The sequence below is a fragment of the Balearica regulorum genome, chromosome 27, assembly GCF_011004875.1.
Source record: "Balearica regulorum gibbericeps isolate bBalReg1 chromosome 27, bBalReg1.pri, whole genome shotgun sequence".
Taxonomy (NCBI): Eukaryota; Metazoa; Chordata; class Aves; order Gruiformes; family Gruidae; genus Balearica; species Balearica regulorum.
The window spans coordinates 2,370,368-2,397,676 of NC_046210.1; the positions used below are offsets into that span (position 1 = coordinate 2,370,368).

Below are 27,309 nucleotides of genomic sequence, written 5' to 3' on the forward strand. Positions count from 1 at the left end.
ACATCTTATTTCTAGAGAAACTTGCTGAACGCAATAACACTACAGGCGCAGGCTCTCTAGCCTGGGTTTAAACCAGCGACTCGCAAAGGGAAAGCTCAAGGTGTCTTTCCCCAGGCCCAGGTTACCCCTCCGAGGACAGGCTGTGCCCTCTTTCGCAGCGAGCTGTGCTAGGTGCCCAAATGCTGGCTTTTTCCTTACAAACTCGCGTGCCTGTATGCCACGCTCGCACGTCACAAGGATAAACCCATGCATTCCACGAAAAAACATGGAAAAACACAGCCTGGAGAGTCGTCTTCTCTGCACCCCAGTTCCCTCTGTTGGCGCTCCTGATCTCCTGCATTTTGCCGGGGCTTAAAACCCCGCAGCAAAAATTCCCTGGGTGAAGCAGTAGGAAGGTGGGGCAGGGCCATGTGTCTGCGTGTGCCCCTCGGTCCCTGCTCGGGCAATGGTTTTGGAAGTCCTCTCTGTCCCTGTCTCCAGCTCAGAGAACGGCACCATGTGTTTACCATCCCGCAGCCAAGACCCGGGGCAGCCAGCATCGCTCCTGCTGCTTCGTGTTATTTTCATCCTGCCGTAATCGGAAGGGACAGGTGAGATGTGCTTCAAAACACTGTAATCATATTTTAAATGGAAATGAAATGTGTGAATTAAATGTAAATTACAGCAGAATGGAAGGACAATCACTATTAGTTAAGGTCTGACACCTATTTTTGCAGACCTTTCCTAAATGCCACAACTTGTTTCTCCGCACTTGTGACGAGGACTTGTAATTATGTGGCAGCTGCTCCTGCACCCGGGCGGATGGTGGGTACCGAGGGGGGCCTGTGTATTTAAATAGCTATGGACCGCTTGTTGGTTCTAGGAAATTATGAAGCAGCAATGATATTTTTATTTGGGAGCCATGAAAATAAACATTGGTGTTTTCCCCCTGAAAAGGTGAGGCAGTAATACAAAAGGACGTTTTTATAGAGTCAATTTATTTAAGGGTTCCCCCATTTGCTTTTATATTGGAAAAATATGTGCCCTGCCAATGAGCTGAAATTTCTTCTTTATCTTTAATCTCTACCCCACCTCCTCTGAGCCGTTGGCTATTCCCGCAGCCTCGCTGTACCCCGAAGCCCCCCAACAAAGTCTCACTTCATTTTTCACAACGGGAAGCACGGTACAGGCAGACGGGCAGAGACAGCCCCTGCCCTCCGGACGCTGCAAAGCAACGCGGCAGCCGAAGCGGCGTTATTATTCGGGAAGGGAAGGTGAGTCCCAACGAGATGAGAAGTGACACTCTGGGTCTGTGGCACAGTCGAGGAACAGCCTCTCTGCCCAGAAGTTGACTACGATAATGAGATGACTTACGTGCAGTGAAAATGGTACGTTGTGGGGAAAAACAGCGCTCAGCAGAAACCGGTGCCACGCGGCTCCTTGGGTGATATCTTTGTGATTCAGAGATGTCCTCCTGTGCCCGTTGTTCTGCCTGTCTCCCTGTAAAGATAAAACATTTACTGTTCTCATTATCACTGGGAACTTTTCAGCTGGAAAAAAGAAGATCCTTGTCCTGAGGAAGCCGAAAGCTAAGGGCTGATTTCATCTGTTATTAATACCTGGGGCTACTTGGCAATTTTTTTTACTTTCAAAGCACTGGACAGTAAATGGTCAAATGAAAACTGATAGCTCCGAGACCCTGACCATATTGTCACGTTGCTCTGATGCGTCTGAGCTCAGGTGATGAAACGCCTGGCTCAGGGCATCGCACAGGCTGCACCAACCTCTTTACGGACTCCCAGACACTCAGCCAGCCTCGGGGCCTGCCCCCAGCCTGGGCTCGCTCCCAGGATGGAGACAGACAGACATCCTCCTGCTTTGGGCGAGCATCCCTTCTGCTTTGGGTGCCTGACGACCCGAGCGTGTGGGAGGCCAAGGACAGTGCACGCGTCCCATCCCCTGGGCCGGGGGAGCAGCGCTGCCCGAAGTGCCGGCAGCCCCGGCCGGGAGAAGAGCCAAGTTTGGGTTCTTGTTTTTTTTTTTTTCTTTTATTTCTTCCCCGTTTTAAAGCAAAAGGATATTTGGGCTTAATTTGTTGCAATATTGCACTGGGGGAAATAGATCATTGCATGTTGGGATAATCACAACATTTAATTCTGTTTTCAATGGTTCTTACAGATATATATATATATAGTACATTGAAACAAAATGCTTTTTGAAATGGAAAAAACCCCTATGCCATTTAATTCCTAAAAGGTCAAACTGAAATGCTTTGGCCTTATCGAAATGATTTTCTCCTTTGATTTTTCTTTCCAAATGCAATTTCATCAAAATCAGTGTGTTTCCACAAATGTTTCACCTTTGGTGAAATGGCATCTTCTGACAGAGAAGTGTTTTGTGGGGAAATTTCTGAGCGGCTCCTGCCAGAAACCAGCTACCTGCTGCGAGAGGAGCGAGGGGTCTCGCCGGCGCCCAGCCCTGAGCCCTGGCAGCGCAGACGAGCTCCGGGCAGGACTTTTCAAACCGCGTCGTTACTGCTGGAGAGCAGACGCCCAGAGATCAGTGCAAGGGCTCTGCCCGCTGCTGCCGTCCCCCTCTGCCCGCGCAGCACCGGGCAAAGGCAGCCGGACTCACACCGAGCTCAGCCTGTGCTGGAGCAAGGCGCAGGATCGGGCCCCGCGGCTCGGCAGCGAGTGCCACCCCGGCACCTCCGGAACAGCCGCGTGTTTTCCCCGACGGGAAGGTGATGGAGGGGAAATGTCTCTCATTCCTATCAGGTGATTCACTGCCCTGGCCCCATGCTGAAGCCTCCCTCCTCCGGAGCGAGAGCACTGGGAGGATCCAGAGCCTTCCTTCCTATTTTTTACAAAGCTTGCAGCATTGTCAGAAAGGAAAGGGTACCATCTGGTTAGCCCTTGTTTACTGCACACCCTGCCAGTTTGAGCTTATTAATCATATTTACCCAAGTATCTTAATTACTCCCTGTCTAGCGACTTGCCTTGCACTCAGCTGTTGACCCGCTCCCCTCCCTTCTCCCTCGCTCTTTTTTTTCCTCCTTCTTTTTAATTCCTTTCTATCATTAATCACAGGAGCAGTGTGGGCAGAGGAATCTGCGGCTCGGCTTTCGCCGGCGGTGGTGTTGCTCGCGCAGCCGACGGGCTGGAGTTCACCCCTGGCTCCTGCCAAGCTTTGCAACGCGTCCGGCCAGGGTCAGAGGAGGGTGAGCGGGCAGCGCGGGCAGCGCGGGCAGCGTAGGCAGCGTGTGTGGGGGTCAGTCCTGCCCCTGCCTGCAGCTGCCCCATCTGGCTGGGTGCACGGGGCTGGGGGCTGCCCGGGCTGCCTAGCTTGCCGTGCCGGGGCTGGCCGTGCCAGGGCACGCCGGAAGGCGTGAGCTTGCACGAGGAGACACCATTAAAGACGGTAATTTGTTGATCCAGGCTCTCCCGGCACTCCAGTGCGAGAGTGGCACCGTTTTCTTTACGACCTCATAAAGTCACAGCCGAGAGGCCGATTTGGAAAACAAACTGCCTCAGGTTGACAGATAATTAGATACAGGGGACATATTATACGCCTTTGCATATAAATGCGCTCTGAAGCTCGTTGGTTCATCAGAAGTTTAGGCTACGGGAGAAGCAGGTACTCCCAGCACATCAGGATATATGCACCGGTGCAGCCTTTAGACGACGGCTCCATTTTACGGCCCTTTCATCTCCTGTTCATAAGTGTGCTGTGAGCACGGCTGCACTTCGCAGCAAAGCTGCCTTGGTTTGGTTTGGTTTGGTTTGGTTTGGTTTGGTTTGGGGCTTTTTTACCCCAGCAGCCTTCTGAGCTTCCTTCTTTCCACGAGACAGGGCTTGCGTTTTGCATCTTGGATTTTACGTTCCTGTGCTTGCAGCAGGGAGGAGTGGCTGAACGGGGATTCATTACTATTATTACTATTTTTGTGGTACTACATCACGTCCAAACCTCACTCTTCCCGAGAGCGAGCCCACTGAGAACAGTGGAGCAATTCTGAAATGACACGGTCCTTGTATTTATACGGCAATTCAGCATCCTGCTCTCCCAGCCCCCAAACCACGAGGTCTCAGACATTAAAACAAAACAAAACAGTTGGGTTTCTTTTTATGCACTTCAAGATTTAAGGTGTCATCCAGCCGTGTCTTCAAGCTCTCAGGGCTCGCTTTCCCAAACGAAAGCCAAATCCCCATACGACCACGGTTCCTGCTGGGGGTATTTTCAGAGCATAACCCCAACCTGCAGCATTTGACCAAATTTTACACAGACATGGCTGCATACCCCTCTGCTCACCTTTCGGTGGTTTCCTCCCCCTCCAAATCAGACCTTCACCTCTCTCAGACCTTCACCTCTTTCCCAGCTCCCCCTACGTATCCCCGTTTTGGGGGTGAGGCAGCAAACGTCAATTAAACGGCCATATTCCCAAGGAAAGCTTCACTATCAGTCCTTCTCCCCCAGAAAGGGAAAATAAAAACGTGTGTGGGAAAGATAAAGCTGTCAGAAAAGGAAAGGGAGAAGATCCCCCAACCCGAAACCCCCAGCAGCCCCCACGGAAGGAGGTGATATAAATAGAGTTGCTGTCACTTTGATGAATTAGATCTTTTGTTAATTAGGGTACATTGATTTAAGGGTTGTCCAACCAGATAGACCTCTTCCCTTTCCCTTCCCTCGCAGATTACAGCCCAGGGTGGTGGCAGCACATCTGCCTCCCTGCCCTTCACTGCCTCCTACATCAAGGACCACGTTTCCACTTTCACGTCAAAACGGAACCTGGGCAAAGCTGTGGCAGAGCTGGCAACGCTGTGGTGGCTCCAACCTGCCTTCGGTGGGGAAAACGCCGGAGAGCTGCACGTGCCGCTGGGTATTTCTGGTATATCTGACGTTTGCACCCACTGCACCCCGAGGCATGGCTTTCACCGGTCCTGCTAAGGGAGCCTCCGTGGGGACGCTGGAGGGCCAGGCTGGAGAAGGATCGGTGCCGTCCAGCTCCCACCACGGCCGGGCGCAGCGAGTGCTCGGGAGCACGCAAACAAAGAGGCCAGGCGGAGCGAAGGCCAACGCTCCACCTGCCTCCCGGGGAAAACAGACCAGGGAGGCTTCTGCAGGGAGAGTCAACAGCCTGGCTCCAAAAAACAGCCCAGCATCCGCAGCTGAGGCCATCTCGCCAAGTGCACGCAGTCCCTGTGTAAGCAGCACACGGACTAGTAAGACTTTTCCAGGTTGCGTGAAAGCGTGGCCCCGCACGCCTCGCCCCAGGTGCTGGTATTGCATCCCCAGCGCCATCCCACCTTGCAGCTGCCCCAGCTCCATCCTGCTCGGGCAGGGGCAAGTAAAAACTGTTGGCTTTCTATCCAAAGCCCTCTTAGCAAGGGAGGATTCACCCCTGCTTGGCGTCCCCCTCCCTTTGGCCTTTGCAAACTGCTGCCCCCGTGACTCTTGCCCCCTCAGGAGCCATGCCTTTCTGCTATCTGCATCAGCGACCTCCCCTGCTCCCTCCCGCGCTCCCCGCAGGAGACTTCCAGGCTTTGCAGCTTTCCTCGCCGCCTCTTGTCGTCACTTGAGCACCAGCGAGTCCGAGGGAGAGAGGGGAGAAAAAAGTGCTGCGCTGTGTGGATTATTGTGTGTTTGTCATCTGGAATGGTATAAGCTGTAGGTACAGCATCTCCCAGCGGTGATTTATGGCCCCTGTCAGGCAGCACCAGCGCTTTGTCTGCTGTAGCGTGGAGGATGAATGCAGTGCTGTCAGCCCGGGCAGGGCAGTCTTTCTCTTGCTCTGCTCCGCACACTCGCTCCCCATTTCACGCCACCGAACATAAACAATCTTTTGTAAACCTGACAGTCACACTTGCTTCTTTGGAAACATAAAGCAGGAATGTATGACTCGGCTTTCATTACCCAATTTCCTAGGCTGTGCAGAAAGCTGTCCGGGAAGATGGGGGAGACCCCAGAGGACCAGAGAGACCCTGAAAAAGATAAAGGGGATGCACCTACCCGGCACATGTATGCCAACACCAGCCGTGAACACACGTGCCCACACACATGCGCTGCGTCACGATTCGCACATGTATTTCCCATTGCAGTTTTGCCACACAAATGTGCCCTTCACAGACAGAGCTCCATTGCGCTCCTGGAGCAATGCACATTTCCTGCCTCAATTGGTGCCGTATATCTTCCTCCCTCAAGCAGAAAATCTAATAGCGGCGTAACACTGGGATCACAGCCGGCTCGGTAACGGGCTCTCATGTGCCCACCAGAAAGTCTTACAAAAACTAATGCACTTTTATTACTTTTAATAGTAATTGTAATAATCCTGTATGTGGGAAGTGCCCAAAGCTCTCTGTTCAAATTCAGCTTTTCCCAAAGCTAGAAGAGGCTGTTGAGAAGTTACGGTGGGAAACGGGTAGAAAGGCAGGGGAAGAGCCGGCACCTCCAGCACGATCGAACATCAGGCAACCGGCTCCTGTCCGCACCGTGCCCCAGGGAGGACCAGGACGGTGCAGGAAAGGCGGTCGGCGAGCCAGGCCCTGCGCCCGCTGCAAGCTGCTCTTAACTAACGACGTGGGTATGAGACATTCTAAGGACAGGAGTACTTAGAGCGGGGATAAATGGACCATCTTGTCCAAAGCGCTCACGGGGATATACGCACTCGTGCTCAGCCTGCGGAGTGCAGGAACCTGCCCCGCTGTTACGGTTAGTGGGGGGAATGTAGCCACTGGTGGAAAACACCATGAATGTAGAACCTGCCAAGGGACAGAACAAATGCTGTTGATCTCACGGATGCTCTGAAAGGCGTGAGGAGCAGGTCCAGCTCGGTCTTACGCGATTTACTGCTACTGCTTTGAGCGAGAGCGTGGCTCTCACGCGGACAGCAGACAAGGCCGGGTGGGCTTGTCCCTTTGTCAGCGGGGACACCGAGGTGCACGTTGAGCATTGCCTAGGGCTTGGCCAGGTCTCTGAAGGGACGTGAGAGGGGACAGACCCTTCTCACGAGCAGTCGTCGGCCCTTTGGCAGGGGCCCCCGGTCATTGCTCGAGGCTGTCACTGGCTGCAGGAGATGAAGCCCAGATGCCCCTCTTGGAGAAACTGTCCTCATGTCCCCTCCTGCGGCGGGACGGAGCGCTTTCTCTCATGTTTCTGGAAATTGAGGGAAGAAAAATGCATGACTGCATTTTGGCTCCCCAGCACGCCAGCGTGAAGAGCTGCAGACAGCTAAGGGGAAACCAGAGACATCGCAGCCCCGCAGGACCTGCCGGAGGGCAATAACGTCTCAGCTACGACCTGCCCGACCTTACGGATCGGCGAACGACTTGCGACTTTCCCATCTGGGGGCTAAAGCTACCGGCTCCTCTTTAAGGTGGGATAAAAAGCAAAGAGAGAGAAGGTCCAGCCCCTGTGTGTCCTCCTGGCTCCCGCTGCCCCCAGCACCGTGCTTTTCATCATCGGAAAAGCTTGCTGGATCCGCTCAGCCCTGGGGGTGCCCGAACAGCTGCCGGTGCCTCACCAGCCCCGGGTCGTGCCGAGCGAGCCGCGCTGCCTTGCCATATTTTACAAGAACAGCTGCAGCCTTGCTGGGAACATTTCTTCACTGACGCGCTCCTTCCGTTCCCGGCTTTGGCGCTCGGCTCTCTGTCCTCTCAAATCCTTCCCTCTGACTTTGAGATCAGGGACGCCGGGCGGAGGACCGGGGGGGAGGCGCACGGCGGAGGAGGGAAATAGCTTGCAAATAGTTTGCCGTTTGCTTTTTCCAGATGGTTTGTTTTGGAAGTTCCTCCATGTAAGCCTGAGTGCTGAGTCTTGAACATCTGCTGAGGAGGAGCCCACTCGGTATACATGCAAAGAGGCTGCTGGAAGGGCCCATTTTTGGGAGGGTCTCAGTGCTCCCAGCACGGCTGAGCACGGTGGCAAAGGTTGTCTTTGCATGCCGAGGCTGCAGGAGGGCACGCGGGCTCCCCGTGCCCTGGCTTGTGCCCTCCGCTCTCCTTCACTCCCCAGCTGCACTTCGGGTACGAGGTGTGATGTGGTTTAGTGTCTGCCACGGACAGCTAGAGCTTAGGGAAACACACCCTTTAAAAAAAAATCCAGAAATCTGAATAAGCAAACAAGCTGCTGTCTAATACCGTGGCCTTTTCAATGGGTTTAAAAACAATTTATACTTGTGCGCACAATAAAATAGGTATTTTAGTGACAGCGCTGCCTTCTTGCGTTTGGCTGCTGAGAGAGGGGAGCTATTAAAGGCTGGGATGGATGGGGCTGACCACAGAACCACAGAAAATATGAGTAACCAGTTCAAGGGATCAGGGACAGGAAAGGAAACTTTCCTGGCAGGTTGCTATTTAAGTCTCGGTTCGCGGGTGACTCGTTGTTGCCACGACCTCATGGAGAATCTCCGTATTTGTGGAAGTGCTGCTGGGTTTGCCGGGCACTTCCTGTGGGAGGGATCAAACTGGCCGGGCGGATCCGAGCCAAAAGTGACACCAAATCATTCATTCACCAGTAAGAGTAATTGCGACAACAGATGATATATAAAAAAAAAAGGCAAAAAAGGCTGGTGAAGCCCAAGTGATGCTCTGAGTGATGCTTGGCGCCCGGTTCAAGAGCTGGGTGAGTTAGGAGCTCGCGGGCTGATGCTCCCCTCCTGCATCCCTCTCCACACGAGCCTCGGTACCGAACTGTGTCTTGCAAACCCCAACCCAAGACCCAAGCCGTGCTTTAGCATCGCTGTGGTTCTCCCTCTGCAGCTCCCCCCTCAAAGTCCATACTATTCTTCAGCAGCGGTCCCAAAACCTCCCAGAAAGCCCTTCCCTTCATCTAATCCGATCCCGTACACGCGTATGTGTGCAAAGAGAGGCGCATGTGCACGCACACACGTCTTCTTTGAACGTGAAGCAAAAGCAGTACCGAGGTTCCTTGTACTACTTTGCAGGGAGAGATGCATAAACTACCAATGCCGGTTGGATTTTTTTCTGTTCAGCTCTGACCCAAGGATTTTAATAAGAGGCACCTTCTCCAGGCAGCGACTCCGATATTACCGTGGAGAGAGCGGAATTAGGCAGCTATGCCAATTGACAGGGCATCTCTTACACTTTACACAGGATTTTAATTTTAATGATCCCTCAGTGGTTGCAAGGTTACATCTTTAAATCCATTTCACCCTCCTCTCATCATACCATAATCATAAATAGCGCCGGCTTTAGAGGTGGTGTGTTTAATTGAAAGCTCATTTGCAGCTTCCATCAATTTGGTTTTCTGTCCCCTACAGACAACCTATCATTTTACTTAAGAACAAAACCAGAAATTTAATGGAGAACAAGCTGTTTGTAGAGGAATGATAATTAGGTGACTGGTTTGGAGGGCAGCGTACTAAACAACAATTCATTTATGTTGTTGTCTGATGTTTCTTCGTAACAGAATAGTTGGTTGCTGTATGGCAACTTTGAAAAAAAATGGGATGAGCGGATCCTTCTGGGGATAAGTGCAGCTGGGAATGGAGGATCCCAGGCCCCATTAAACACCACTGGTACTTTCCTGGTACTCTGCAGAAATTTTAGCAGAAAAATACAAGTTGTGGGTAAAAAAAGAAATCAAGAAAATCATTTAGCCCTTTCCGCCTTCTTTGATCTCCTTTCTCCTTCCCAGAGACAAAAGAGAAACCAGACGGGATTTGGTAAAGCCGAGGGAAGGGGAAAAAAACCCAAAAAGATTTTCCCTGAAGTAAATACACTGATTTGCTGTCCCTGTGCACGCAGACAGACATACCCGCAGACACACGCACAGATACGTGTACCTCGGCTACGCACCGGGGCTTGGCTCTGATGCTCAGCTCGCTCGGTGCGAACGCCGGAACCAAATCGCCGTTCCCAGAGCGCAGCGAGAGCATGCGGACCAGTGCTGCCGCCCCTGCTCCGGAGCGGGGCCAGACCCCCGCCGCAAATCCGCTTGCCCAAAGTCGTAGCGGAGGTGAGAGGGATGTTCCACAGCCGCCCTCCTGCACCCACAGAACCGCATCGCTCGCCGCTCTGCCAGCCTGCGGCTATTTATTCCCTTCACCGTTGAGCTTGTCCTCTAAATTTTTGCTGAAAAAAACCCCAACACTCATTTGACCCGGGAGGGCTCTTTGCAGCTGGAGCGACACACGTGCCATCGACCTTGTTGCGCGGGCAGGTCTCTCCTGCCTCGGCGTAACGCCGTGCCATGCCAGCACACCGAGGACCTGACTGCTTTCTGCCGGGGAGGTGGCGGATCCCACTGTCCCGTGTCCCCTCCTGCCAGGGGCACGGGGCTCATTTCCCTCGTTCGCACCAAGCGGTTTCCTGCAGCCAGGGGCCGCGTGTCTTACCAACGCACGCCTTCCGCAACGTCTGTCGAGTCTTAACGTTATTTCCCTGTTCTAAAAGATCCCTCTTAAGCTGCGCCTGTCCCAGCTGGCTTTGGTTCTCCCCATCCCGCGGAGGGGGGGAGCCCACCTATTTCCATGGGGAGAATTGATTATTTTTTCCTGCAGCTGCACTTGCTGTACACAGAATTATGGGTCTTTCCACACCTGTGAAAGAAACATTATCCTCAGCCTTCAAGGGTGAAGCATCCTATATTCAGTTGGACTAAATAATGATTCTTCTCTATCTTTCATATCAGGATTTAAGAGCACCCTGGAGCTACAAAGTTTATTAGAACCCATAAGAAGAACTGTACCATAAACGGGACAACCGTGGCCATAAACCTGCACCTTGAAGTTGTAACAAATCCTGGGATGTTGAAGTAGGACATGGTCTTGTCTCAGTCAGCAGAAAGGAAAAGAAAAAAAGGAAAGAAAAAGAAGAAATGCAAACTTAAGCAGAAAAGAGGCCTGGAAATATAGAGGAGAAGAAAGGGAAAAATAATAATAATAATAAAGAAAAGCATGCTGCTTGCAGAGCCCTCTCAGCAGGAGCCCTGGGACAGGCGCCCACGTGATAAAATGCAACTCAGATTAATGGGGAGAGAGAGAAAGGGGAGTCTGAAGGAGGAGAGGGAAGACAAGGAGAAAGGAAGGAGGTGCTGGGGGGGGAATTTATGAGACGCTTACGCAGGGAGGGTCATTCGCAGCAACGGAGGTGATGGGCTGCTCACGTGGCTCGGCGCGGCGGAAACGGCTGATCAGGTGAATGACTGAGGAGCCATCCCTCCTGTGCCGTTGGCGAGACCCAGTGCCAGGCATGTGGGTAAAGAGCCGGGGGGTAAACCCCAGAGATCTGTGTCCGAGGCGGGGGATGCCTCTGAGCAACACTGCTGTGGGGCAGGACGCGGTGTGGAACGGGCTCAGAGACCCCTCCGAGGGCATGTTGTTTTGTTGCCCCTTTGTGCCTCTTCTCTCTTGGGTTTCCTCTCCCTTTAACTTTTCTACTTGCTTTTATTGTCGCTTATTTAGCTCGCATTTCCTTCCACGGGCAGCCAAAATCTTTTCAGCGTCTCAACCTCCACGCTCTCCCCATTTCCACCCCTCGTCCACAGCAAGTCGGGGCTGGGGTGTTTTGGTTTGTACATTTTCTGCCTTCTGCAACCCTTGCAGACAGATGATTCAGAGGTGCCAGAGGACTTCTGGGGTTTCAGGCAATTTGGGCAGGCTCTGAGCCCTCCTGCATTGCTACAGAGGCTGCAGGAGCCAGAGAGAACCCTGTCCTTCCCCTCCAACCTTCACTCTTTTGTCACATCGGGTTAGTTTTGCTGCTGTTGAATAGATTAAATGACAGAGGGTTTGGGGTTTTTTTTTTAAGTAATTGAGTTTTATTTTGGAGAGGGAAAAATGGAGAGCTAAGTAGGAAAAGGAGGGAGATAGGAATAAACCACACATCTTTTTATATGGGATCCACAGTTAATTCTTAATTAGAACTGACAGATGCTTCTCCCATAATCCTATTCCCAACATGTTCTGTTTGCTTTGTTTGGCGCTGCATGATACATGGTGGCATCGTAATGACCTTTCGCAACTCGTCCTGGAAGTGTTATTGGCACTCCAATGATTTATTGCATGTTCCAGTTGATTACTGGGCCATTTGTCAACATTTTTTTTCGCTCTCCATAAACCTGTCTCCTGTGTCACAGACATTCGCTAGCATGAAAATTTAAACAAATACAGTGTGCGGCTTGTAGTCAGCGTCTGACTTTTACTCCAGGCTTCCAGCACGAATTCATTCTGGCCTCAGCGAGCGTTTAAACTTCGCAGCGCCCGAGGACGAGGTGCTCCGCCTGTGGGACATGATGGGAGACGCGGGCATTGCTCTGAAAGTCTGATTTTCGGAAGCTATCTCCGGGTGATCCGTGCTAGTTGCTCAATTGTTTATTGGCATTTTGGTACCACTTACGGGAACGGGGGAAAATCAGTACTGGAATTAAACAACAAAATAATTATCCTGAAAACGACTGCCCCAGGACCGCCTGCGTTCTCTCCCTCGCTTGCTGTCGGAGGAGCGCGGGCGAGAGGTGCAGGATGAGGCCGGGGCTGCGGCCAGGCAGCCCGGGGCACGTTTTGAGGCACGGAGCTGCAGGCAGCCTGGCAGCACGCCAGCCCGGCAGAGAAAGGGCCTTTCAGGGCAATTACAGAGCAGACACCGCTCCGTTCGCTAACGCTTTTTTGAGCAGACATATTTGGGATCGGGAGGGTGTTATGATAGGCTGATCGAAATTCCGAGGACAAAAATGCAATTAGTCAAAGGCCTGAAAAGGACCCGCTTTTCTCGTGCCGGTGAAGTCCCAGCCCCCCCGGGCACCCTGCGACGGATGCTGTAAATGGAAGCACCCAGAATCACCTCCCTGATTTAAAAATCTTGGCCCGTAAGTAAACTGGATATAGTGGCTGTTACAGTGGCCTGGAGCATCTGCACTGCATTTCGAGGAAGCTTTTCCAGGCACTCGTATAAATCACCGCTCTGCTGCAGTAAAGGAAAGGTATTGTTTCACTGCTGTGACATCAATGCAGGCCACATAAATAATTTTTTATTAAGTGTGCAGTGCCCTGTAAAAATACACACACAATCTGAGGATACTGCAGAGCGAATGCAGAAGCACGGCCAGCTTTAAATAGTCTTTTCCGTACAGAAGAGGCTGGGATGAGAAAGGAAACTCACTGGGGTGGGGAGAGGGGCGGCTGGGTCTTTTTCCAATTCCAGCTCAGATCGGCATGTAATGTATGGCTTAATTTCCTCTCAAATTAGACACTTGATAAAAAAAGTTATTATATCTGTCAAGTTGCCAGTGCTTTTTATGAGTGTGATAAACTAAGAACCACTGCTTTACAAACCTTGATAGGATGTTTCAGTACCTGGAAAACAATTTTATTGCAGCCTGGACTACTAACAAATTGCAAATACTGATTAAGCCATAAAGTTACAACAACATTAAAAAATAATGAGAGGTTATTGCACAAGGGGAAGGCTCTTAAGCAGAGGATGCAGCCGCCAGATTTCCATTGTGCACGGTAACAGGCCGACCTGCAAAGTGCATTTCTCCAGGAGAGATTTCCCACCCGCTCCCCCGTGAAGGGTGCTGCGGGAACCCAGACTGGGTGCAGGGCAGGTGCTAGGGGCGGGCGAAGGAGAGACGGGCAGTTTCTTCCCTCTGCAACCGTGCAGGGACCCCTGCTACAGATCTTAATATCTGCACGCTGCATTTTTCTAACCGGGGAGATTTGAGGTCAGAGCTTTGCATGGAGTCACCTCTGCCAGCGCCCAGCCAGGACAGAGATCCCCGGGCACAAAGGCAGGGTCTGCAGATCCTGCCAGAGCGGCTCCTGCAAACACAGGGTGAGCGAGGTCCTGCCGTGTGCCTGACCCACTCTGACTTCCACGGGCGGAGAGCAGCCAGCTGGGCTTCCCGCAGCAACCGCATCTCAACAGCAGCCAGGGCAGTCTGGGGCTGCAAAAGCCCGGGACAGCACCCCCGAAGGGTCGCACCCACACGTACAGCCACTCCAACGCTCGTCTCCATCCAAATCAGCTTTGGGCAGGAGTAGCGTGCCTGAATACTGAAAAGACCTGGCTCCTAGATCTCCCTGTGCCTCAGTTTCCCAGCTATAAAATTAACACCACAGCGCTACTCCAAAGTCAGGACAGTGTGAGGAGAGGCAAAGGCTGTGCCAGGGCTTGGGGTCTGCCTCAACCCTGCTAGATCTGTGCTGCGGAGGGATGGAGGCGCTGGCTTTCCCACTTGGAACTGAAATACGGGTGCACGGTATGATTTGGAGTTACTGAGAGCGCCCAAGAGCCAGTACTGCTCATCAGCACTTGGGTAAAGAGGGAAAACCCGCTTTCAGATCCTCCCCGACACATCCTGCCGCCCCCACCCCGTCTTCTGCTGCCTCCGACCCCCCACTGCACGACTCTGCAAACACAAGCGTGTTTGAACAGGGCTTTAATAATGATTGTTTGGACAGAGACTAGACTGCCAAAACCTCCCGGGGAGCCAGAGAGAAATTCCTTCTGGGAAGCTCCGCTGGCGTTTGGGCCCTGTGCAGAGCTGGCGGGGTTTAGCAGGCGAAGCACAGCCTGTGTTTCGGTCAGGCTATCAAAGGCCATCGTATCACAGTGAGATTCAGGGATAAAGTACAAGAAAAGCCTTCCCCAGGCTGCAAACAGCACGAGATGTGGCAGCAAGACAAAAAGATCATCCTCCCCGTTCTGCTGGGCATCGGTTAGAGGCGAGGGCAGAGGCAGGCGAGCGATGACCTGAGCCCCTGGCTCCCCGGAAGGTGGTTGTTGGTACCACCAGACCGTGCAATGATGGGAAGCGTCACCTCCTCTATTCCTCTGAAATAGTCACTTGTGACGGCACTGCCGGCGCCGCGAGAGACCGTTTTGGTGCCTAACACCACCCCGAGTAAGAAATGCAATCACTGCCATTTTATGGATGAGGACGAGGAGCTTTACCTGGCTCTAAATCACAGAATTTAATCTGATTTCATTTTGCCCCACGCGGTTTTAACAACGGCAAGCGGCTATGCAAACCGTGCCGCTGGCTTTCTCAGGCCCCGCCACCGCTGAAACTGGGAGATCCAACCTCCTCATCTACGCGTCTCATTTTAACATCCTGTGCGCAAACTCCCCGTGCCCTTGCAGTAATTAAAACAGCCCAAGTTGCAGAAGGAACTTCAAAGATAAAAGTCAGTAAAATATATACCTGTGAAGTTTGTTAAGTGCTTTGGGGTCCAGGTGGATGAAGGGTAATATATACATACGTACGTTTCTATTAGCATTTCTTCAGCCTAGCACTCTCTGGTGAGGAGAGCTGGCCAAACTCTTCAGTGAGCAATTTATCTGATGAATTTAACCCTCTGCTTTTCTCCCTTTTAACCATATCTGAGTTATCTCTGAAGGTCTACTGCTCTCAGTGATTTATCGGTTTATGGTAACGAACCCTTTATTCAATCCTGTTTCTCAGCCCATCGGCTCTCCAGGAACACGTACGTCCCTTCACTGCTGCCTTTCCACTTTCACATTTCATTTAAGGTGATCTTAATCATTTGAAATTGGTTTTGATCTCTGATTAATGACCAGAGATGACATTATGAAATCCTGTACAGAAGGGACAGCACGAGGACAACACAGATCGCCTCCCAGCTCTGTTATTTTGTCCACCCTCCTAGAGGAGAACTGCTTCAAAATGAGCCATTTCCACTCTGCAGGGGAAGTCCCCGTCTCTCTGTCACCCCCGATCCTTGCTCAGAGGCACACCATCCACTCACCAGCATTTGTGCAAGGATCGACAAGCCGCTTCACAAGGCACCTGACGAAAAGCAGCAGTAAAGGGGTACGACTCCAGCGGCACCATAAACCCACTCGAAATTCAAGCTAACATTCACCCTTCTCCTCTTTCCTACCATCTGCTGAACTCCGCACGCTACGCAGGTGCTTTTGAAAATCCCCCAGTCTCGGAGTTTGCAAGAGCGGCTCAGCTGGGACTTCACACCTGGCAGCTCCTCTTAATGGCATTTCTGCCCCGGAGCAGCCCAAGGTCCTGGGGGTGGCTTGTCCTTGCTTTCTGCTCCTCAACAGCAAACTCCCGGACTCTGCCTCCCTACCCCCTCCGTTTAAGGCCGTGCTTAATTGCTGCATTACTGCATGGCTGAACTAATGATGCTGCAATTAAAAACATTTAGGGTTATTGCCAATAAGGTGGATTCGTAAAGCTGATTAAAAAATGTTCGCTAAGGGAGATAACGGAAGGGGTGAAATAAGCAAACGGGCAGAAAGATGAAAATGAAAGCGAGAAAATGTCAGGCAGGTGGTCCTGCCGAGAGGGCCTCCTCCTTCCTCCAGGATCTGCCCTGCAAGAAGAGCCCCTTTCTCTCTCCCAGACCCTGGCTACAGACAGATCTTTTCCTCTGACCCACCTAAAAGGAAAATTATAGACACATTATCACAAAGGTGGAGATTAGGGGGAATCTTTCTTCTTTTTAACTAAGCTTACTATAATAAAAAAATGGCCTTTCTTCAACACTTGAGCGGAAAGGTTTCCCGCAGCTGTGTGCGCCCTGTGGAGCACTGCCTCCGAGCAGGACTCCTGCAAGGCTGGGTGGCCGCAGAAAGCAGAGGTCTGCACGGGGAGCTGTATCTCCCGGGTGCAGAGCAGAGATGCTTGCACGGACCCTGCAGCAGACTTGCTCCATGACGGTGTCCAAGCTAAGAAGCGCTGGCTCTTAACGAAGCTCATTAGCTAAGATGCAGCCCTGCACAGATTCAGCTACTCTGGTGCCGGGGCTGCCCACATCACTGCTAGCCTCTGTGTCCCCGCATGTCCCTTCTCTTTTTAAGGAACCCAAAAACTGCTGCAACAAGCCCCTGTGAGCCAGAAAGAAGGTCCCTCGCTGTCTGCCCCAGCCAAATGTGGTCGGTCCCCTGTGATCCCTGTGCTTGAGATCAAGCGCAGTAAATATCCAGGACCGCTCTCCAAAGGGCACCACTGCTCAGCCGTGTCACCGTGATGGCACGCGCTGCCTGGCAAGTGGCACCTTGAAACCTCGAGCGTGGGAACTGTCTGGGAGCTCGGCACATCTCCCCTCTCCGCCGTCTCGCACGTCCCTAAAGGTAAGCCTGATTGTGACTGGCACCCTATGGAAATACGTGCTGCTTATGAGCGTGATCTAAAAGTGTTTTCTTATGCACACACAGAACTGGCATTTTGCTAGATTTAGGGAAGTAGGCAAGACGTATTTGTCTGCGGAGGCTTTGCACCTTCGGCAATTATGTCTGCAGTCTGGAAAACAACAGCAGCAGGGTTGCAGCGAGGAGGGAAAAAAATTCTATCATGTCAGAATAATGAGATCTGTGATTTCAGCACTTACTGGGTCAGAGACACACATAGTGTGTTATCTGTAATGCTTTCCTCTGACATTCAGGGAAATTGCATTTATGCAGAGGACACGAGGCACTGAAGCACACTGCTTCGCCGGCCCCTGACGGGGGATGCTCTGCCCGGGCTTCACCCACCCCGCTCCTTCAGGCTCCCGGGATTCCCACGGGCGCGAGGAGGGGAGCACGAGGCAGCGCAGCCCTCGTGCCCCGTCTGGGGCTTTCGGGGGCTCTGGGAGCGCGGCACTGTGCCTCTAGGCCTCAGGCATGGGGGGGTCAGTGACGCAATCTTCCTCACCCCATTAGGGTGTCTCGGATGAGTTTCAGATCTGAACCCTCGGGGCTGGCGGCCCCGCAGCAGCGGTGGGGAGCGATGGATCACCCCATCATCTCCCACGGTGCTAGATTTAACCCTGCTGCCAGCGTGGCAGATTGCGAGGGGCGCAGAACAAGAAGGCAGAAGGCATCGAGGATGACATCGCCCCAAGGACGGACCCGCCGTCAACCCCAGCTAAGCAGCGCAGGGCCGAGGAGAGCGGTAACTGGCCGAGAAGCTCGTGTCCCCCCCCCGTGGCACCGGCTCAGAGGTGCTCCAGGCTGTCGGCAGGTCCCGACTGCCGGCGAGGCACGGCGGCATGGCTTCCCGACGGCCTCCGAGGAGCAAGGAAATGCACCGCGGCTGCCATCGTGGCTGCTGGTGCTGTGCCGACAGCTTCGGCGGAGAGAGGGCCGCCGTGGTGTTGGTCCTCTCTCAAAGACCAGAGGCCTGTGCGAGTTTAGCACGGCTAAACGCACAAAACCCAGGACAAGGTGGAGCTGGTTTCTCAAGGAGACAAACCATAATCTGTAAAACACTCCATGGGCATTTTTTGAGTTTAAGAGAAGCAACTTAAAACCAGGAATTTCTTTCCCTCCCTCTCCCTTTAGAAACCCAAAGTAGCGAAACTCAAAACATTTTGCTTCACTGATTAAAATCCTTGTGTTTTCATCCAAACCAGCTTATTTTCTAGCCGAAATAGTTTTCCTACAAGAATCTATGCTCTTATAAAAGCAACCAACCTTCTAAATCAGAAACGAACCGACCAGCTCACGCGGGAGCCCTGCCCTGGCCGTGTTGGCGTGCAACGTCAGACGAGGCTTTTCAGGCTCCAGGGCTGCTCACGCAGCCACCAGCGCTGGCCAAAAAGTCAATCAGAAATTCTTTTCCAAAAAAGAACATCATTTTCTGCTAATGATCTGAGCCCTCAAATGATATGAGGCCTTGGACTAGAAGCTGCAGAATAACTAAGAGCGGCAGTGGCTTTTTCGCTCCTCACCGCTCCTTCGTACTTATCATCATCCAGGGGTTTTATTACAGCTTTTGCTTTTTGTCTCTCCCCGCCCCTTCCCCCCCCCTTTCTTTTTTTCTTTCCAGTGGAAGAAGAAAACCATGTCTAGATTAAAAAGATCTTGTTTTCCAGCTGTTTAAGACAGACTGAAACACAGGCCTGCGCCAACACCCGGGATCAAACCTCCCACTGTGGGAGAGGGAGCTCCAGCCCAAGGAGAGATCTGAATTTTGCCAATAGCTCCTATATTTACAGTTTTCCTTGAGGGCTTTCATTACAGGCCACAGAGCTTTTGCAGTCAGGATCTGGAGTTTGTCTTGGACCTGATCTGCAAAAGCCTGGGGCTGCCTCCACGGGCCGATGTTTCTGGACAGTTCCTGCGAGAACAAAGGAAGGAGGAGGAGGAGAGGATGGCTGCAGCACTGGGGCTCCCCTTCGTCCCCCTTCTCCCAGGGATCTCCCAGACTGGAGAGCCAGGCAAACCGCTCTGGAGTGAACCTGCGGAGAGGATTGCCCTGCTGTGGGTGATGCTCCGCAGCAGCTGAGCAACATTTCCGCATCCCAGCTCAGCCCGGTGCTAAAGCGACTATTTTATTTTCAAAGGTGAAGTCGCTAGCCCTTGCTGCTGGTGGAGGATGGTTCAAGGAAAAATCCCCAACGATACACTAAACTCCCCCAAATGGCAAGAAGAGTGTTTCATTTTGTTGAAAAAAACCTCAAAGAAAGAAGGATGACTTTCTTAGGCATGACACTGCCCGCCTGGCACTCACTGATTTCACGGGTTTTCTCTGCCCAGGGAAGAGCAGGGCGGTGGGTCTGCTCCCGAAGCCCACCAGGGCTGGTTGGTGGGCTTTAGGAACCGAATAGACAGCGGTTTCTCGCCATGCCCAAAGAGCAGGTCCCCGCAGCTGCTTTTTACGATGATGGAATCGACTAACAGCGGTATAAAACGCTCTCGTTCGTCCGGCTGCTGATCTTTTGGGCAATTATTTGGAAGTAATGAAAGTGAATGCATGACATTTAAAAAAGAAACTCCGCTGTCAGCAGGAAAGCTGCCACATTCCTCGTGCACCTCGGAGAATACGCTTAGCTTGAAATAATGTTCATTTTAGCAGAGTTGTAAATTACAAGTGTGTTAGGGTCTTGTGGGATTTATTACCATTTGGAAAGAGGTTATAGGCCTTGCGCTGTTGCTGCTGCATCTGGTGCATGCTACAGAGCAACCACAGAGCAAAATTTGGAGGCAAAAGAAAGCACCTTTTATAGCTCATCTCTGGTGGCTTGTATTGCTAACATTACACATGCACACACACACGAACTTCAGCAGTAAAGAGGAAGGATTTCAAAATCCGTTTTCCCAGTTGCTCGCTGTAATTGATCCAGCGTTATTAATAACCCAACGACAAAACCTCGCTGGGCTCCGCTGCACGGAGCATGGCCATCGGCCCCTGACCTGCGGGCTGCCGGCCGCGGGGAGCTGTGCCTGGGCGCAGGGCTGCGGCCTTCCTCTGGGACGGCTGTTTAATTTTCTCAGGTTTATGTTCTTTTTTTTTTCATTGCAGGTGTTTCATAAAAATGCAGCCGTGGACCTGGCAGGAAGCAATAAGCTTCAGCTTCCTCTGCATGAACCAAAGGGATTTCTTCCTCCCTTCTGGCAAGGATGGAGTTCTGCTAATGTAAGATTAATGCTCTTCAATCCTGACCCTGCTGTCTTCAGTCTGTAAATGCTGAAGGGTCACCTTTAGTCCATGCCATTAGTGATTAATTAATCTCAGTGTTTATTTGATCCATTCCTTTCAGTGAGAATTTCTGCACTAATGCTGCTTTGATTCCTTTTGCTCCCTCCCTTTCACATGGCGTTCCCCATCAGAGCGATTCAACGAGTCCCTTTGATATCCCAAGGAAGCAGGATTCTCTGCTCCTGGTTCCCAGCTGCACGCCCTCCGAAACACGCTGGGAACAAGTGAGTACCAGGACGCAACCGCAGGTCTGCAGGGACAGCCAGAAGAAAGAGCCCGGGGAGAGAGGAGGCTTTTAAGCCCACATCAGAAAGTAACAGACAAGGAAATGAATGTCATCTTCGCTGGATGTGTAAATTCTGTGCAAGTTTCCATGCCAGCTTATATAAGAGAGATTGATTTTTCGACTTTTACCAAACCGGTTTTAACCTGGAGAGGTGGGCTGTTAACTGAGGAGTGCTCACGTGCGGAGCTCTGGAAAAAAGGGACTTTCAGGTACGTGGGAGCTGCGGGGAGGGGGACAGCGTGGACTCTGGGGCCAAAGGAGGAGCACCGTGGTGCTTCATTTCTGCAAAGGGTTAGGCAGCAGCATGCCTGTCCTACAAGAGCAAACCAGAGGGCTGGGGACCCTGCACGGCAGCCGGGAAGCGCCTGAGCGCAGAGGCTATTAAAGGCTGTGAGATGCTGCAGGACAGTTGCCTCCATCTCACACTGCGCAGAGCAGCTGCACAATCAGGTACGAACATCCTCTGCACCGCGCGGTACAAACCGCGACAGCCGTGCTGGCGTGCCGAGGCCCCGGCCAGCCATGGGGTGGGAATGGGTGGGCAGGGCAAGTGGGAGCATCGATCTCCAGGACAGCTTCAGCTCCGGGTCCTGTTCCAGCTCGCCAATAGTTTCCCAGTCCAGGGACAGGATTTTCTTAGATCTCCCCCCATCTGTTTATCTCTGCAAATCCCATTAATCATGTTCTTTGCCTCGACAGCTTATAACACCACATCCATCCTCTAAGAGCTGTTATCGTACACCCTGAAGATCTGTCAGATAAATAGCCAGGTCAGCTGCAGCTGTTCCAATATCCTGAAGAAATCAGATTTATCATTTTAGATTAAAAAAAACCCCACACATGCACACGCACCAGAAAGATCCCCCCAGCCCCCCAGCAGGCTGGCTGCGAAGCTGTGTTTCTTGGCCCTCCGCAAGTCCTGCTGCTGCTGCCTTCCATCTGCAGACCCGTGATAAATGGCTGCGGGGTGCCAGGTACAGTTCAATGCTGAAAAATCCCAATATGCGACTTAGGCATCTCATCGCAAGTCATTAATCTAAAAGGAGTCCAGTGCCAGGACAAGGCTCTCCCTCACTCCATCGTCATCTGGACCTGCTCGGCACAGCCGCTGCCAGAGGCAGGGAAAGAGGGAAGGGAAGGCCCCTGCCATTTTCCACTCACACGAAAAGTGCTCTCCAGGCCATTAACCCTCTCTGCAGCCCAGAATTGTGCCCCGAAGCCCCGGCCAGCTCACACACGGCTTTGTCCCCCCAAGGGGAGGCTCGAGCATCAGCTCTAGAGAAGCTATCTGCGGGCAATGCTCAGCGTCTGCCCCTGGACCAAGCGCCTTTCCATCGCCTTGCACCTGGCAGGAGGATGGAATTTTTTGTCCTGTCCCCTTTCACAGCCCCAGTTTCACCAGAAGCAGCCCCGGTCAGCCCAAGGCACGGAGCAGGGAGAGCGGCCGGTGCAGCAGGTCGTAGCCATGAGCTGCAGAGGAGCGTGAGAAGCTCCTGGAAACCGGGGGTGAAATCCTCAAATTATCACAAAAATAAACCTTCCCTGCATGGCCTGTGTTTGGCACCATATAGTTTTACATAATTCACGTGAAGAAGTTCCTAACAGACCCCTGGAGACTTCAGGCTTCCCTGGTAGATCCTGCTCTGGGGAGAAATCCTTGCCCAACCATTTCTTTACAGGGATGCGCCACTTCTGCCCTCGCTCGCTATTTAAGGTGCCTGCTGTCATGCCCCGCAGTAGGTACGTCCATAAGTAAATCCGCACGGCCCAGGCAGCGCTCTAAGCGCAGCCCTGAAGAGCAGAGTTCGGCAGCTCCCTCGGGGCTGGAGCCCACCAGCCCTGTGCGGCTGCGGCAGCTCTGCCCGTGGCCTCGGGGACGCCCTCGCACCAGAGCAGTCGGCACCTCCTCAGCTACAGAAAATGGTGCTGCAGGTACCCATCCCCACCGGCCGAGCTCCCCAGACCTGCCCGTCCATCTGCTGCCTGCACCTCCCCGGCACTGCCGGGGCTGAGCCCTTCGGGCATCCCCCTCTCTTCTCACCAGCCCTCGTTTTCCGCTGTGATTCCAGGTCTCTGGAAACCCCACTGATGCCAGCAGGAGCTCCAGCCAGACGCCCCGGCGCTGGGTCCCTCTCTGTGTGGCGGCCCATGTCCTTGGGGACCAGCCAGGCGTGGGCGATGCTCCGGCTGCCTGGTGGCACCGGGCTCTCACCAGCGGCCCCGTCCCGCGCTCTCGCTGGGAAGCCGAGCGTCCTGCCAAGGTGCCTCTCCTCCCCTCCGCACCAGTCACATCCCGAGCCGCGTGCCTGGTGCCAAATTGAGTTGTAGCCGTGAATTATTTAGAAGCATCAGTGGAATACTGTTGTATCAGTAACGCAGACTATCAGTTTGTGGCCTTGGGGCTGCCTCAGTTACACACTCCATCACTATTTTCTCTCATGAATAATGTAGGAGTGGAATTACTCTGCATGTAGAGAATTCATACCCTGAGAAAACAAGGTTGCTCCAAAATTAATTTTCTGTACTAAAAGAGCGACAGAAAATCAATTAATCGCATATTATTCTATACGGAGACAGAGTAAGGGAAACAGCGAAAATGGCTGTAGCTATACATCAGCAAATGCTGTATTGGCAGAGTGCTTTGCAGGGATGTGAGTTACAGCCAGCTACAAAGAAGGTAAATATATTCCGCCCGAGAGAGCCCTCGAACACCAGACTCTGGAGCTCACATCACAGCCAGCTGGGCGCTCCCGCTCACCGCCGCGTTCCGAGTACGAGCGTGGAGCTCGGCAGCCTTCGTTTTGCTCTCGGCTTCTTCCTTTGTCCTGCCGCTAGCGGGCTCAGGCTCTCCCCGTGGCAGCACCCAGCTAGAAGCTGGTTTTCCAGGGGTGACGGTGAGTAGGAGTTTAAAAATCCCACCTGAATAAAGCCCTTGCTCCTAAATCTGGGAACCAGGGGAATGGAGCTGCTGCTTTACAAAGCCCGGGCGCAGCCACGCGGCTGGTGAGGTGCAAGGGACCGCCATGCTCCTGGGTGTCACTCCCAGCGCAGGAGGTGGGAAGCTCTCGTGGTGGGAAGCTGTCGTGGGGGAAAGCTGTCGTGGGGGAAAGCTCTCGTGGGGGAAAGCTCTCGGGGTGGGAAGCTGTCATGGGGGAAAGCTCTCGTGGTGGGAAGCTCTCGTGGTGGGAAGCTCATGGTGGGAAGCTCTCATGGGGGAAAGCTCTCGTGGGGGGAAGCTCTCGTGGCCAACGCTACCAGCCCGGCAGCCCACCTCCATCCCTGCCTCTAGCACCAATTCACCATGCTGCTCGTCAACACTGCTTCATTTTTCTCTGTTTAATACAAATAGTAACCAGCCATTTTAGAAGGGAGTTGAGAGGCTTAATTAATATTTAAAATTGCTTTGAGTCTCACAGCGAAGCAAAGCATCGTTACTCAAAGTATTTCTCAAAAGGAGTGAACGCTGTAAAACCGACGTAGAATCAGGCACAGATCTATACAACCAGAGTCGGCACAGGACCGTCACAGGCAGCTGGCCAGGAGGCAGAGAAAATGCCGTCCACCCCTTCTCTCCGGACGCTGCATCCCTGGGACATCCCAGGGAGTTTGCTCCCTCCAGAGGAGTGGAAGTTGCTCTACTGAGTTTGGCTTCTTTCTCCTCTTAGATGCTTAGGAAAGCCTCCCCCAGCACGTGGCCACAGGTCAGCTACCAAAACACCTATGGAAAAGGCTACAACAATACCGTGACCTGTACCTATTCCACTGCCTCATTAGGTTTGATTAATAACATTCATTGGTTTAACAAATGGTATAATAATTAAGGGATGAGAAATTAGGAGGCTGACCTGAAAAAAGCTGGTCAAACATCAATAGCATCTTCAGGAATAAAACTCAAAAATAAACTAATCTATAATGAAGACTGGCTATTCTTACTGCAGCTAATTATTTTTCCCCGAGCACTCAATTCTTTTGTCATCTCCTAGAAGTGGTAAGTTTTAAGGGTCATCACACAGTGCAGATCATTTTTCCAGCAAGGAAAACAGAGGCTTTCAAAGTGTTCACAATAACAACAGCAGCAGCAACCGTAATGGCATTTACAAGTTGCAGTCTTGGGATTTATTACAGGGTTATTAACCAGTATGGTTTCTAGACTGAATTTACAGGGATTTTTATTTTTCTTAGCACTATTAACAGGAAAAATTGAAGAAACAATCCTCTGTACCTCTACCAACGTGTCCTTTACCATCTCTAGATGTGGCTAAAAATCTACCGCAGGAGCCGGAGAGCATCAGCAAACAAGCGAAGCTGCTGGGTGAAGCCTAGCAGATCTGACACAAGAATCACCTCCTCTTTCACTAACGTGGAGGGCAGGGTTTTCTCGCCATTTCTCCAAATCCAAAATACCAACAAGGATGAAAATAAAAAATAAAATTTTGTGTTTCAGCTCAGCAACCACACAGAGTGTATTTTTCTTCCTACCTTGGGGGACGAAAAAAGGCTTTCGGCTTGCAAGAATAGGTGCAGACACGTGAGCGTGCGCGTGTGTGCATGCATGCTTGTGCCCATGCGCGCTGACGCGAGACATTTAAACACGTGAGTTTACTCTGTGCCTGCAGGGAAGTCCAACAGGCTACGCGTATGCGCGTACGCACGCGCAAGTTACCCAATGAGAAGCGAAACCCGGCACTTGCAAACGCCTCTCCAAGCCCCTTCCACGCTTACGAGCCGATCGGCCCTTGCTCCCTCCGTGAATGATTTACCTTCCGCTCCGCAGAGGCTAGAAGTTTCCCTGCGCGCGGCCCAGGCAAGCAGAGAGCATCTCCGTGGGTATGGAAGTGTTTAAGAAGTGTCTGCAAGTCCCCCAGCCGGAGCAGACATGAAAGGGAAGATGCTGTGTGTGATTTATTGCGTGCTGAGCAATTTGACAGTCATACTGTTTGAAACCACTGTCCTCTGGCTTCATCCCGGCGAGGGGATGGCTCAGATTAATGGTGCGGGGGAGGAGGAGATTTATGGCAGTACAAAGCCAGCCGCTGCCTCGGCCGCAGATGCCTGCTCCCCTCCCAGCCCCCCGCCAGATGTGGAGCAGGGGAAGATCTGCTCCAGAGGGTGCACTTGGATCCCAAGCCCTCGACTCTGCAGATGTTTATTGACTTTTAAATGCAGTCTTTGGAGCAGTTCATTAGAGCGCAGACGCGCGGCGGTTGCTCTCCTCTCCCCGGCACAGCTGGCTGTGTCCCCAGGACGGGGAAATGGCTTTTGCCCCACGATGCTGGAGGCACACGGGCTCTCACAGTTTACCCTGTCCACGAGCAATGAAGAAGGTATCATCGACATCGCCCACTTGCTTTTTTTGTCCCCGATTTAGGCACCGGGGAGGGGAGGCGAGGGGGCATCACAGGCGAGGCTGGCCAATTCGGCCCCCCTTGCCCGGCGAGTCATCCCTCTTCCCCCAAACGGGGTAGTGCCTTCAAACCATGGAAAACAAAGAGAAGTGTCTTTCTGCTATTGCTTTCTTTGGCTTTTGGGACTCATAATTTCCCTTCAAGCGCGAAGGATGGAAACTTCCTCACACACAGAGAAAAGAAGTCAGATTTTTATGCAATAGCAGGACTCCGGGAGCTGGGATTTTTAATGATGACGGTTTTCTTCCAATCTGTCTTGTGAGAACCGGCTTCCCCGTGTCCAGCAGCGACCCACCACCTAACTGGAGCTGCAGCCCAGTTAGGCTCTGGAGCTCCACGCCATGCCTTAGTCCAACAGTGGCCTTTGCTGGAGACCCAAAAATCCCACTTTGTCACTGTTCCTCAAGTATTGATATAGACACTTCAAACACTGGATTATTCTGTCCACCCCCTTTAGACTAACTCTGCCTTGGAAAACAAATGACCCTATTGGGCTCAAAATGCTCCCGCAGCTGACTCCATAATGAGCTGTTTATTATAGTTCCCATAAGTGAAATCCATTAAGTCTGACAGAAATGCAGCTAAAGTTTACATTCAGCATCCGTTTGAGGGGAGTTCTGGGTCTGAATTAAATTTGCCCCTTCCCTCCTCCACCCCAGCAAAGCTATACACGATACTTAAATGAATTTTCCATCATTATTTTCCAGAAGAATAAGGCTGAACTTTACTGGGCCCTGGATGATTTGGCAAGTTGTCCAACTTGTCTGCTATGAGTCTGAATTTTCTCCCTTCCAGTGTCAGTTTTCACTCGTGAAAACTTGAAAGGAAGAAAGGTGGTTTAGGGATGACATTGTTCTTTAAATCTTAGACGCGAGTGATTTGATTTTTTCTAGCCTCCTTTCAAGATTAATATTGGTGTGATGGTGTTACTATTATACCTGGCTGAAAACTGGAGTTTCCATTGTGTGAGAAGTTCTGAGGTTTCAAACAGGAATAATTATCCCAAATCTAGACAGAAAGGCAGTGTCTGTTACTACGTTATAACCGAAACAACTAATCCTTTTCTTGTGAATCAACTACAATACGACCTTAATACAGAATGGTAAAGTCACAGTGAGAGATTTGGGGATTTAAAAAGCAAAACATTTTCATAGTTCTCAAGAGAAAGTTAAGCAAAACCTACAGGTTAGTGTGGAATGTTTTTATGCCATTGAATCATCAGTTTTCAACAGCAAAGCA

General features: G+C 52.0%; 1 long non-coding RNA gene across 1 annotated transcript; it reads right to left on the reverse strand.

The window, feature by feature from the left end:
* Positions 1-387: 387 nt before the first annotated feature.
* Positions 388-25,205, reverse strand: LOC142598373 (uncharacterized). Its single transcript, XR_012832623.1, has 3 exons — positions 25,145-25,205; positions 1,354-1,479; positions 388-568 (listed from the first exon to the last, which is right to left on the reverse strand). It is a non-coding gene; the product is annotated as an uncharacterized LOC142598373 (long non-coding RNA).
* Positions 25,206-27,309: the final 2,104 nt, after the last annotated feature.